This window comes from Ostrea edulis, chromosome 4, assembly GCF_947568905.1.
Source record: "Ostrea edulis chromosome 4, xbOstEdul1.1, whole genome shotgun sequence".
In the NCBI taxonomy this organism is placed as follows: Eukaryota; Metazoa; Mollusca; class Bivalvia; order Ostreida; family Ostreidae; genus Ostrea; species Ostrea edulis.
Genome location: NC_079167.1, coordinates 72,404,722 through 72,418,240, shown reverse-complemented (window position 1 = coordinate 72,418,240; position 13,519 = coordinate 72,404,722).

Here is a 13,519-nt window from a genome sequence, read left to right as displayed (position 1 = left end):
CATAACACCAGGCAGCAAAAGCTTGGAGTTGAAGCGAGAAATAACCATCCCCCCTTCCAGGTCCAGGAATCCTCAGAGAGCGTGCCGGGGAGTGAGGCTGCACCAGATTTGGGGGAGTTTGGGCCTGTCAACTGTGGTAATATTCATAACTCAGATTTTTCTCTAGATTCAGATTTTTCTTACTTTACTCCTGTACCTGAAGTTAGCTATTTTGATAATGTAGGTCAATACATCTCTTTGAAACTTAAGCAAAAAAAATTGGGATGAGCAATTTATTGATTTAGGTTTGCTGTTGAAATCAGCAAAAGAGATTGACAATAGTTTGGGGGGCCAAGGTGAAATTAAAATCAGGGATGGAAAACTCTGCATTGTCAGGTCTAATGTGGGTTCACACCTGACAATTGAAAAGTGGACTAATGCCTTCATGATTTACATGAGTGTTATGTTGGGAAAATACATAGCCCGGGCCCAGGAGTTTTTAAAATACATGCGAGACAGCAGATTAGCTGCCACTAGATCCCAAGGCTGGTACAAATACGACGAGCAATACCGTCTCCGCAAAGCTAGCAATCCTGAATCCTCCTGGGGCATTATCAGTCAGCAATTTTGGCTACTATATGTGACCGGCCAAAGTTCATTTGAAAGTTAAACTCATTTCGTAATACTAAACAATTTTCAGGTGAGAGCAGCACATCTGCCGTTACCCAATATTGCTAATGCAAGGTTAATAAGGCTATTACAAAATTTGTTACATCTGAAGTTAATTAGCTTGCATTGTTCATGACAAAATATCAATGTTCATCAGACCGATTTATTTAGGTATGACGGAACTCAGTTAGCTGAAAATGGAAACAAGGCCTACTTAAATTATATACAGGGTAGTTTGGAATTTATTTTTTGGGGGGGAGGGCAAAATTTTCCCTCCTCAGTAGTTTGCAGGATCTTGTCATTTCTGGTTGGTTCCTATAACCTGTCATTAATTTAGTAGATGGATATTATCTAAACAATTTTGGTGGGGAACATCATATCGATGTTTGTGGCGGGGTCAAGGGAGACATCATTCCTGTACAAGCTTAACCTGTTGTTTCTGTCCATCTGCATCAAAGCATGAGGGATGTCTCATGGCTGTGTATATTAACATGGAAGTTAAATGCCATTGAGCAAATGTTTGGAATAACTGGAAACAGCTTGGGGTCTGCAGCATTTCAGTGCTCAGATCCCCTGTACCTCTATAAAAGGAGGAGAGGCTACAGGCTGGTTGGTGTTAAAGTTCTAAACCAGGTAGCAATCCAGAGACAGGTTGTAAAAGCTGTGCAGCTTGTGGGCCTAGCCACCATGCGTTTCAGGCATGGGGTTCCATGGCACTCGCATCTAAGCGAGGCCACTAGTTTGCTCGTTGGTTTATGGTATCCTAGTTGTCTCCCTTGACTCCTACTAAATTTTGCGGCCAGTATTATCCAACACTGTGTGTATTATGTTTTTATGATGTCATTGCTTAATAAATTTATGTAAAGTACAAATTGGTGTTTTCAATTTGCACAAGTGGCTGAAAGATAATTCAATAACATTGTGAAAAGGCAGACAAAGCAACTATCGTTGGCTGCAATCTTCAATTAAATGGATATCGATGAAAGTTTATTATATGTATCACATTTCAAGTACATGTATTCTTTAGGTAAAAGAACTTGACCCACGATATGCAATTTTTGGCCGACCAATTTTGGAAAAATTAAAGCACACTTTATACTAAATCTAAGAGGATATTTTTCATCCATAATGTGAAGTTAAACTTTATGACTGTACAAAATTAAGATGTTTTAGATTACAAAATTAATATTTCACTGGTTTGTTGGTATACATAAAAAGACTAGTCTTTGTTTACATAACACAGAATCAAAGCTAAGATATTGCTCTTATCCTTGCATTCAGAAGGCCAAAATTTTGGTTGCCAACATTGAATGAGTTGTATTTTTAATTTTAAACATCAAAACTGAAAAATATTTTTTCTTCTTCAAGAAACATGAACCAGTCCCTTTAAAGCCGGCCCATCGGTGGCGGTTATTCAGAAAGTAAAACACGAAAATAGATTTCCAATTGATGACCCCACCCCCACCCCCAACCACACTCCTCCCCCAAAAGGCGCTGCAGCTACGCTTTGCTTTAATCAAAGTACTGAGATACGCTATATACATGTACATATAGTTGTATGCTAATATTTGTAAAAGTACTGAGAAAGGAATGTGTTTGCTAGTATTCAAACAGGAAGAGGTGCTACATATTTTGAGAAGAAGCATTCATCACTTCTATACCACTTATTTTTAAGACATAACAATGATACCTGCAATATGGAAGAAGCAAAAAGCATGTTTGTGAATGTCTAATATAATTTTTATTATAAAAATGAAACAAGGACTCAGGCGCGTAGCTGTCTATACGCAAGTACGCAACTGCGTACACATCATTTGTTAGAGAAATCGAGATCTGCCATAAAATATCTGTGCCTGAGCCCTCAAAAATAACTTTGTGTTATACAGTTCTGATTTATGATTTAATCAACATCATTCAAAGTCTTTTTTGAATTTCAAATCTGACATCAACATCATGTTGAACACTTTGTATACCTTGCTCTGCCTGCTGCCTAGTCCTATTGTTGTACATAATAAAATACTGTTTAGATATAATGTCGAATATCACTTTAATGTTCATCATATATGTACATGTAGTAGGCGCATTTAGGATATATTCTTTGTTATCAATAACATTTACCATATATATCAGTCGAAAACAACGGAAATAAGCACAGGGGCTAAGCCCGTTTTGGGTCCGAACTATGTGATACCATAAATTTATGGTATCACAGAGTTCGAGCCCAAATCAGGTTTAGCCCCTGTGGAAATAAGTGAACACAATTCGTAAAACAAACGTAAAGTCAGTCCAAGTACACACGGTGCGTTGGTATTATAAAACACTTTAGAAAATAAATTTTGTGCATTCTTTTTGCTTTGGAGATTGACGAAAAACTGTTTCTATGTACAGAAAATAAGTGATTTCATTGGTAAAACCCAGTAGCTTCCGGCACCAGGGCTTTGCTTTGAACCCAATGGGGATCTCAAGATGACCCCCCCCCCCCGACCCCTTTCCGTACACCTCATTTTCTTTCTGGCTACGCGCCTGAAGGTTTTTGGAACTAAATGAATAGAACTATTGGTTAACAATTACAATATGCCCTCTAATGGTAAAACAACTGCCACGATAAATTCTGACAAATCTGTAAACTGTTACACGTCGTCAGATTGACCTTCGTTTTGTTATTTCTTGTACGACATTTTACTAACAATTAGAATGGTGTTTATGTCCTCTCAATGTTTTTGATATCTTTCCGACATGATTCCATTATAAAGTGATGCAATTTGTTATATAGCTGCCTACCTCTCGAGAAAACTGGGGGGAAAAAACTAGCATCACACAGACAACAATCTGCACATCATTATGAGTTTTGCATTCGTCATTGTCACATTTCTGTCCTAATATAAAGCTCCACAGCTAGTTAATTCATTGAATCACGTAAAAATAAATTTCAAAAGCAATGAGGAGTAAAACCCAAACAGTTAATTTCAAAATTCTTTTAAATTTCTCAAGAAAACTTCAAATGATTTTTTTTCTAAATAATGATTCAGATACCGGCATTACATGATTCCAGTCAGTATTAGGAGGCATTTATCATTACTCTCTTATGATTCAGAAATTTCAAAAAATGCCTATCTCTGAGATACAGTATTTCTAATCTTTAAATCAAACAATCACTTATAATGCTTTTGAATTATTTCTTTGTACAGTTCTCAAAGGACTAAGACCATGGTGTGTTAAAAAATAAAGTAGAATGAATTGAAATAACATTGCTATCATTTGATAATATAATCTTTATACCATCGCGACGTGCCAAGATTTCCCCGCCAAAACGTCAGCTTGTGGAATTCTATACAAGACAAAACCGGTATCGGTCTGGTTTTCTGCAGAAATCTCCACTATTATCAAATTTAGTCATATAATTCATATAAAACACGACCTTCGATCCAGAAAGTGACTGTAAGTCATAACCAATGAATATTAATTGTGCTATTGTTTAATATTTTATCTCAAATTTCCTGGATCTTAAAAGCATAGATGTATAATAAGTTAACATGTACCCGTGATTTTCTCTTGTGTCGAAAATTACAAGTACAGCTGAAGTTCTTGAACAAAGGATCACATGTAAACACCTCAGTCGTGCATCTCAAATGACTTTTACTTTTGTTTACACAAATATATCTCAAATTATTGGCTCTCAAATCATCTCACATTTCTGTCAAGAGTTGTATGTTATTTCAAGTTCCTTCAAAATGACTCTCAAATACACACCACATGTTTCATGATCTTGTAGCTAGAATATTTTAAAAAAAACAAAAAACAAAAAAAAAACATGCATTGATTTTCCTTTATGATTTTATTCTCAGTACTTTTTGCTTTTTGAATTATCTCCAATATTGTTTAATCTCTATCAAACAATTCATCATTATACACTATGGAATTTTAAATCTGACTAATCATATTCCATCGGTTATAAGGAATATATAAAATGTATATAAAAATACAATGGGTGTCAATCAAATTCACTAAAATTAATTTTATTACTACCCGTCCTCACGTGTTTTATACAGTTATTTTGTGCATGGGACAGGTTTCCCTAATTTCTCTGATATACTCTACATAAATGTGTATTGATTTATTATGTACAGAACATGCTTTTTGTAATGTTAAACCTGTAATACTTAACAAACGAACATGCAAAATAAATAAATAAAATAAAATAAATAGATACAGTCTACATTAAATTCAATCCCAATTTCTTGAGTACATTTGTGCTTTGTACTTCATAGTTTTTTCTTCTTTAGGTTAATCTCGTAAGAAATGACAACAATGAAAGTCAGTACTGTAGCGGAATTCTTTTACCTTTAAAAAGTTAACAACAACCTTTTACCTCTAGTCAGATGCTCCACTATGAAAGGTGAAAATAAGGAACAGTGATCAGTTTCATAACTCCTACAAGCAATACAAAATAGAGAGTTGGGCAAATACGGACCCCTGGATATACCAGGGGTGGGATCAGGTGCCTAGGAGGAGTAAGCATCCCCTGTCGACCGGTCACACCCGTCGTGAGCCCAAAATCTTGATCAGTATTTGACCTAATGATAGGTTATACTGGCAAACTATATCGTTATAACGACCATTGAATTTGCGAAGTGCTGACTTTAAATGAGACCATCTAAACTATCTGGTCATCGGCGATCGAACCCGTCTGACCGCTACATTCCTCCCTTTGAATGTCTTCACATCTTGAAGACATCAACCTAGAAGCCATCGTCGGAAACCCGTGGTTGATTCTCATAAATAAATATTTAAAGATATCGTCCAATCAAAATAATCGTTATAGTAATAGAACTCGTCTATTTTTAAAGGCAGCATCAACTTAACTTTGCTATCGCCAATCGGATTACGCGCTTGTCTTTTTCCGTAACCGTTAATTTGCGGTTACGGAAATAGTGTGTAGTTACGACTGTGCTATCACAACAATTGTATTCGGAAATTGGACTGAAAGCGTCTTGTTGATTGGACAAATCCGCTCAGGGTGTACTATGCGCGCCCAATCAAATTGCCTCATTAATTATTCATGAGATCGAGGGAGTAAGAATGAATGGACCCACGGGTGATGGAGAGAGGAACGAAGCGTAATTAACCGTGGGTTTCCGACGATGCCCTGCTGCTTTATCCACTCGGCACTGGCAGACATTTTTACCTGTCAGTTTCAAGGGCTGGTCCACGACAACAAATGTAACGAGAAGGGAGAATGTGCAACGGACCAGACCGGGATTTGTATCCGGGCCTACTGAATCTCTACCAATTGAGCTATTTGGCCACCGGCGATCGAACCCGTCTGACCGCTGCAATAATATCTCTTCTACAACTATGTTCAATAGAGTGAATTATCTGCCCTTGATTTCAATCTTTTACTAAACTGGGCATCAAATAAACAGCCTTGAATAGATGCTGATCTTTCTTGCTTGTTCCTATTTAAAAAAAACCTGTTTAGAAAATATAAACATGTGATCCATCGTGTTACATCATGTTTTTGTTTTCAAGTTGACCTATACGCTTACTACATCTACAAACTTATCTATATATATCTTGGGGAAAACGTAGTTATTTTGTATTAAAAACAAATCAAAAACATGAATTTAGATTCAACATAGGAAACAAATACGTTCTCCACGTCACTCGAGGGTTAAACATTTTTCTTATTACACACAGTAATAAATTTCTTTAGAGAAAATGTTCAAAAGAAATGATTCCGCCCACTTGAATTCGTTTTAAAATGGAGTGATCATCATCGTTGGATACCCACGGCCGATATCGTCTTTTATAATTATAGTAAAAGTCGAGAACAGTCGTGCGTATCTGACGATGGTGAAATATATTTGCTTTTCTTTGTTAACCTCTGCGTTTCTGATTTTGTTCGCGGAGTAAAATCTATGTTTTACGTACCAAGACGTCACAGTGCTGTGACCGTGATATAATTAATCTGGCAAAATTAATGTAATTCTAAGGAGGGGATTCATATTTGGATTGACTCGTTTTTTCTTCTTTTTTCTCTCACTGGAACAATACTGTAATAACAGATCAATGTTAACCATATAAAATGATGCTTGGACAGCAAATCTATTTTGATAAGAATCATTACCTTATTAATCGCCGTTACAGGGAACTCATTATTTTTATTTTTCCATGTTTAACACTATTTCTGAACGTATGGATTCCATTGATTGACATTTAAATCATGACTTAGAAACAAATTCCTTCAAGCCTGTTATAAAGTTTTACAGAGAAGAAATGTGATTTAGGAAACATGTCTTTACTTACTCATTTAATGGCCAGTCGATCATAAAAATGTTCAAATCCTTTATTTCACTTTACGTTCATAATACATGTATTTTAACTTTAAAAAATGAAATGGATAGAATATTCTACTGAGAAGTGAACAGCCCATCTTTGCCAATGTCACTATATGTTACAGAAATTCTGGATCCAAACGAAGAAATAATGACGTCAGCATCTGTTCAGATCAACAAAGGTCATGTATCTTTCGCCATACGATGTACATGTATCGTTTTTAATCATAGTTTGTTAGGAGTACGTGTTGAGAACGGTCACTCACTTAAATGTGGACGGACAAAGTAAAATGCAAAGAAGAGAAAGTGGCTGGAAAGGTGAGAAAAGGAAGGAATAGGGAGAAGGGAGGAAAGCGGAGAGAAAGGAGGAAAACGGGAGAGAAAAGGGGAAAGAGGGAGAGAAAAAGGGATAGGATGGACGGGAAGAAAGGGAGGAAAGAGAAGAGAAAGGAGGGAAGATCAACACACGTCATGCATCTTTCACAATACGGTACATGTATCGTATAGAGAAAGGGGGAGGGGAGAGAAAAAGAAAGAAGGGAGGGATGAGGAAGGGAAGAGAAAAAGGTGATAAGGGAGGAAAGGGGAAGGGAAGCGATAAGGGAGGAAAGGGGAAGATACCTTCGAAATACTCATCTAGGAGCAGACGAACTCTGGCGGAAGTTTGCCCCTTTCGTTCTTGACCTCATCTTTCGAATGCATTTAAACTCCAACCTACCTTTCTCCTTTTTTCTCCCCTTTTCTCTCCCCTTCCCTTCCCTCTTTTCGCTCCTTTCCCTTCTACCCCTTCTTCCTTTTTCTCTCCCCTTCCATCGATGAACGAAAACTCGGCCAGTCTAGATGCAAATTCTATTGAGAATAGAATATAATATATATTCAACCAATTTGGACCCACAGAGGAGCATTATGATGCACAAAGTCCAAAATCACAGAAACATATGACAATGGAAAACAAAGACAATTGCACTACATGATGAACAGAGAGAACATAGTATGATTTATTTATTTCAAATTAGGACCCTCTTGGGCATACAGCATACATGTGATAATAATACATATGACAAATTTGTGTAATGAAAAAGAAAAGGAAAAAAACCACAATATGCACTGTAATAGTATGAGCTTAAACAATGTTCATAACATGAGAAATTTTGAAGATGACAATACTTACTGTATTACATGTAAGTACCACCATGTATGAAAGGTGAAGATAACGAACAGTGATCAATCTCATAACTCCTATATAAAGGTGTATATAACGAACAGTGATCTATCTCATAACTCCTATATAAAGGTGTGTATAACGAACAGTGATCAATCTCATAACTCCTATATAAAGGTGTATATAACGAACAGTGATCAATCTCATAACTCCTATATAAAGGTGTGTATAACGAACAGTGATCAATCTCATAACTCCTATATAAAGGTGTATATAACGAACAGTGATCAATCTCATAACTCCTATATAAAGGTGTGTATAACGAACAGTGATCAATCTCATAACTCCTATATAAAGGTGTATATAACGAACAGTGATCAATCTCATAACTCCTATATAAAGGTGTGTATAACGAACAGTGATCTATCTCATAACTCCTATATAAAGGTGTGTATAACGAACAGTGATCTATCTCATAACTCCTATATAAAGGTGTATATAACGAACAGTGATCAATCTCATAACTCCTATATAAAGGTGTGTATAACGAACAGTGATCAATCTCATAACTCCTATATAAAGGTGTGTATAACGAACAGTGATCAATCTCATAACTCCTATATAAAGGTGTGTATAACGAACAGTGATCTATCTCATAACTCCTATATAAAGGTGTATATAACGAACAGTGATCAATCTCATAACTCCTATATAAAGGTGTGTATAACGAACAGTGATCAATCTCATAACTCCTATATAAAGGTGTGTATAACGAACAGTGATCAATCTCATAACTCCTATATAAAGGTGTGTATAACGAACAGTGATCAATCTCATAACTCCTATATAAAGGTGTGTATAACGAACAGTGATCAATCTCATAACTCCTATATAAAGGTGTGTATAACGAACAGTGATCAATCTCATAACTCCTATATAAAGGTGTGTATAACGAACAGTGATCAATCTCATAACTCCTATATAAAGGTGTGTATAACGAACAGTGATCAATCTCATAACTCCTATATAAAGGTGTATATAACGAACAGTGATCAATCTCATAACTCCTATATAAAGGTGTATATAACGAACAGTGATCAATCTCATAACTCCTATATAAAGGTGTGTATAACGAACAGTGATCAATCTCATAACTCCTATATAAAGGTGTATATAACGAACAGTGATCAATCTCATAACTCCTATATAAAGGTGTATATAACGAACAGTGATCAATCTCATAACTCCTATATAAAGGTGTGTATAACGAACAGTGATCAATCTCATAACTCCTATATAAAGGTGTGTATAACGAACAGTGATCAATCTCATAACTCCTATATAAAGGTGTGTATAACGAACAGTGATCAATCTCATAACTCCTATATAAAGGTGTGTATAACGAACAGTGATCAATCTCATAACTCCTATATAAAGGTGTGTATAACGAACAGTGATCAATCTCATAACTCCTATATAAAGGTGTGTATAACGAACAGTGATCAATCTCATAACTCCTACAAGCAATACAAAATAGATAGTTGGGCAAACACGGACCCCTGGATATACCAGATGTGGGATCAGGGACCTAGGAGGAGTAAGCATCCCCTGTCGACCGGTCACACTTGTCGTGAGCCCTACATCTTGATCAGGTAAACGGAGTTATCCGTAGTCAAAATCAGTGTGCCAGGAACTGCCTAACAATCGGTATGAAACATCTGAGACAGCATTTGACCCAATGATAGGTTGTATTGGCAAACTAGATCGCCACAACGACCATAGAAGTTGCCAAATGCTGACTTTAAACGAGACCAGTATTAAATGCACAAGGGAAAAAAGGTAATAATTATACATGCAATCATAATCATTGTCAAAGATAGCATAAGTACAAATGATTATTACTCCACTATAAAGCAGGAGATACTACGGGACGGTGCATTGGCACTAGGTCAACATGTCGTGTATACAGTGGGCGCATATGTATAAACATATTGATTTGAACTTTCACACGATTCAAACATTTTATATTGCTTCTTTAATCAAATCGCAAAGGGCTACAAGTTCATCAGTATTTTCACAATTGAGTAACCATGTTAATCTATTCATGCTGTGAAGACTTGAGAGATGTTCAGTGTTGGTTTATAATTTCATATATGTTCTGTCTGAGTGAACACCGAGTTTAATTTGGAAAAGTCTGTATGATGACTTTTTATCTTAATGCATGATTTACTATTATTGTACATAGTCTAATAAGCGTACAAAATGGGTTCTAACAAATACTTTGAGTAGTTTGTATTTTATACCCGAGTGCAAAATAATTTATACAAGCTATCAACAAGGGAAGTTTGTCCATAATCCAGCATGTGATTAGATATTCTATCTAATCCCAATCTGATTAAAATCAGATCCTCGATCCGCTCCTCTTTTTTTTTCTTGTCGCTACAGCGACAAGAAAAAAAAAGAGGAGCGGATCGAGGATCTGATTTTAATCAGATTGTATCTAATCCTGGAGTTTTGTTACGCTTGATTTGCATATTGTTTCAGGTATTTCTGTTTTAGAAATCCGAAAGTCTAATTCATTACAACATGTTTTAGATTCGAGTTTAGATACTTGTTCATCCCAATACATTTTAGGATTATTATCATACTGATTTTGAACTGTCTACATTTAAATTTCCTAAGGTTTGCATAGTTTTTCCGAAGTTTAAAGAAGTGTCATCGCATCAAAGGATCTCTCGGGTAAATGTACAAGTAAAGTTATATATAATATTTACGGTCTCACAAAATGAAGTTGAAGCTGACATGAATTAATAAAGGATTAAACATACTTTTTGAAGAATTTATCGATGTGTAAACTCCGGACATTTTACTCACAAACTGAATAAAAGTGCGAAGCACTTTTATGTTAAGTTTGTGAGTAAAATGTCCGGAGTTTACACATCGATAAATTCTTCAAAAAGAATGTTTGATTCTTATAAATCCAATTCATTCACTTTATTAACAATTGCAAAAATTTGAATAGTTTCCCCGCACTATGTTATTTGTTTTCAGACGTGTATGAATACATCGCGTTTTCGGGTTTATTGATGTATAAACTCTTGTTCAGCTTTATTTTTGTCCAATCAAAACAATTTTAATAAATAACATTGGAATCATTAAATAATAAATCATATTATGTTTTTTCGTGATCATATAGATATTGATACTACCAATGACAAAAGAAAATGTTTATACCCTTGTCTTTTGCAAATCCTACCTATGCATTATAATATATTGAATTTTACTGATTTATGAATATTAACATCTTATCGAATACATTTGAATTTGAAATTTCGACGTACAGCGGTATTTCTATTTTCAGTAAATATTCATTGGGCCAGATCTACGAAATGAAAATATTTATGAATAAATTACATTCATCCCTGAAAGTGACCATTATGGCATGTTACAGAAACGTTAATACACATATATGCTATAGCCCTGCAATGCATGCATGCGATTTTTCTGAATACATGTATTTATGTATTCGTTAAAGAAGTTCCTACGCTTAAAAATATCTTGGTCTTCATGCATTTTGTTTTGTGATTTTGGTTTACCATTCCTTACACTGTGTAAATGAAGAAAAACTTGGTAAAGGGTGCAATTCTACACCATACTAATAGTATACATGCATGTCTTGCAAAGCAAAATGTAATAACCAGGCATGTATCGTCATTTTTCATGGGGGTGTGAGGTTTACAACAGGAAGAAAAAAAATGGAAAACTGGATTCTTCAAAATTTCTTGCCATTCAAAATAATAATAAAAAAAGATGAACGAAAACAGCAATAAAACAAAACAAAAAACCCAAACAAACCAAGATGTTTTGTCCGATTTTCAAAGTCCTAATTCGGGGGTGGGGTGGGGGTTAAAGTCTTTTACTTTGACTGCCTCAATAATTTACCCTACACTTCATTTTCTTCAATCGTTGGAGGTGGGATGGGGTGGTTAGAGTCCTCTACTATGAGTGCCTCATAATATCTCCATTTCCTTAATTGGTATAGTGTTGTGTGTCTTTTACTATTATATCAGAACGTTCAAGCTGGGGGGGGGGGGGGGGTCACCCATTTCATCTTTTATTTGCATTACGAAATAACAAATAATGGATATTGTTAATAAAGGTGGGGGACAGACCTTCTTATCCCCTCCCCTTGATTCTATGTGCCTGATAACGACGCATAATATGATAAACTCAATTATTACATTTTGCATTAGTACAATTTGCGTCGAATTCAACGCAGAATGTAATAACGCAAAATGGCGTAGATATATAAGATCTATTGAGATGAAGTAATTGAAAATAACATTATTTAATGATATGTTTAATTATTTTTTTTTTATTTTTTTTTTTTTTTTGTATTTTTTTTTTTTTTATTTGCAAATTTTAGTATTTGATAATAACATTCATACATACATTCACACACAAAGTTAGTTATAATAACATAATAAGGTTGACAGTACCAAGTAAAGAGAGGAAAGGCATTAATCAAAAATATTTTTCCATACAGCCCAGATTGTACTGAATTTTTTTAAAATTACAGTATTTTGAAAATATACAATGTTCAATTTCATATTTCATCCTAATATATTGTAATACACCCTCAAAAGATGGTGATCTGTTTTGTTTGCAACATAAATATATATATTGCTTGGTATATAAAATTATGAAATTTATTACTTTGTTGGAATTTTGTAATGGACAATCACCAAAAATAATATTAAAAACATTGAAACCAATTCTATTTGTTGTTCTCTCATAAATATGTAAGCTTAGTTGGTTCCACAAAGTTCCTATTTTGTCGCAAAACACAAAAATATGTTCAATGTTTTCAGAGCTGTGTCCACAAAATGAGCAAATATCATTATCCACAACTTTGATTTTTTTTAAGTAACTTTTAACAGGTATAATTCTATGTAGAATTCTGTATTGCAACCATTGTGCTGCTGAATCTGACGTTAATTTAAAACATATTTCAAAAACTTCCTTGGTAATGATATCTCTATAGCCCCTCAAAAATGGATATGTTTAATTTTTAATTACTGCGTGCTTTAAATGAATCAAATAAATCTGTACTATCAATTAATGAGAGCAATATTAAGTTACTGTTCTCTTTTATTGAATTAACGATATCATTTGTCTTAATAAGAGCGCAATTATTACAATGTCACCGTTTGAATCCCCCCCCCCTCTCTCTCTCTCCTGTTCATTCAATGAATATGGACATGAAGAGACCGTAAATAATTATGTGGTTTCCAAAGAGACAATAAAACTATTTTCGTTTATATATTTCTTTTCATATGTGTCTTTGTGTAATCAACTGTTTATTATGGATTGC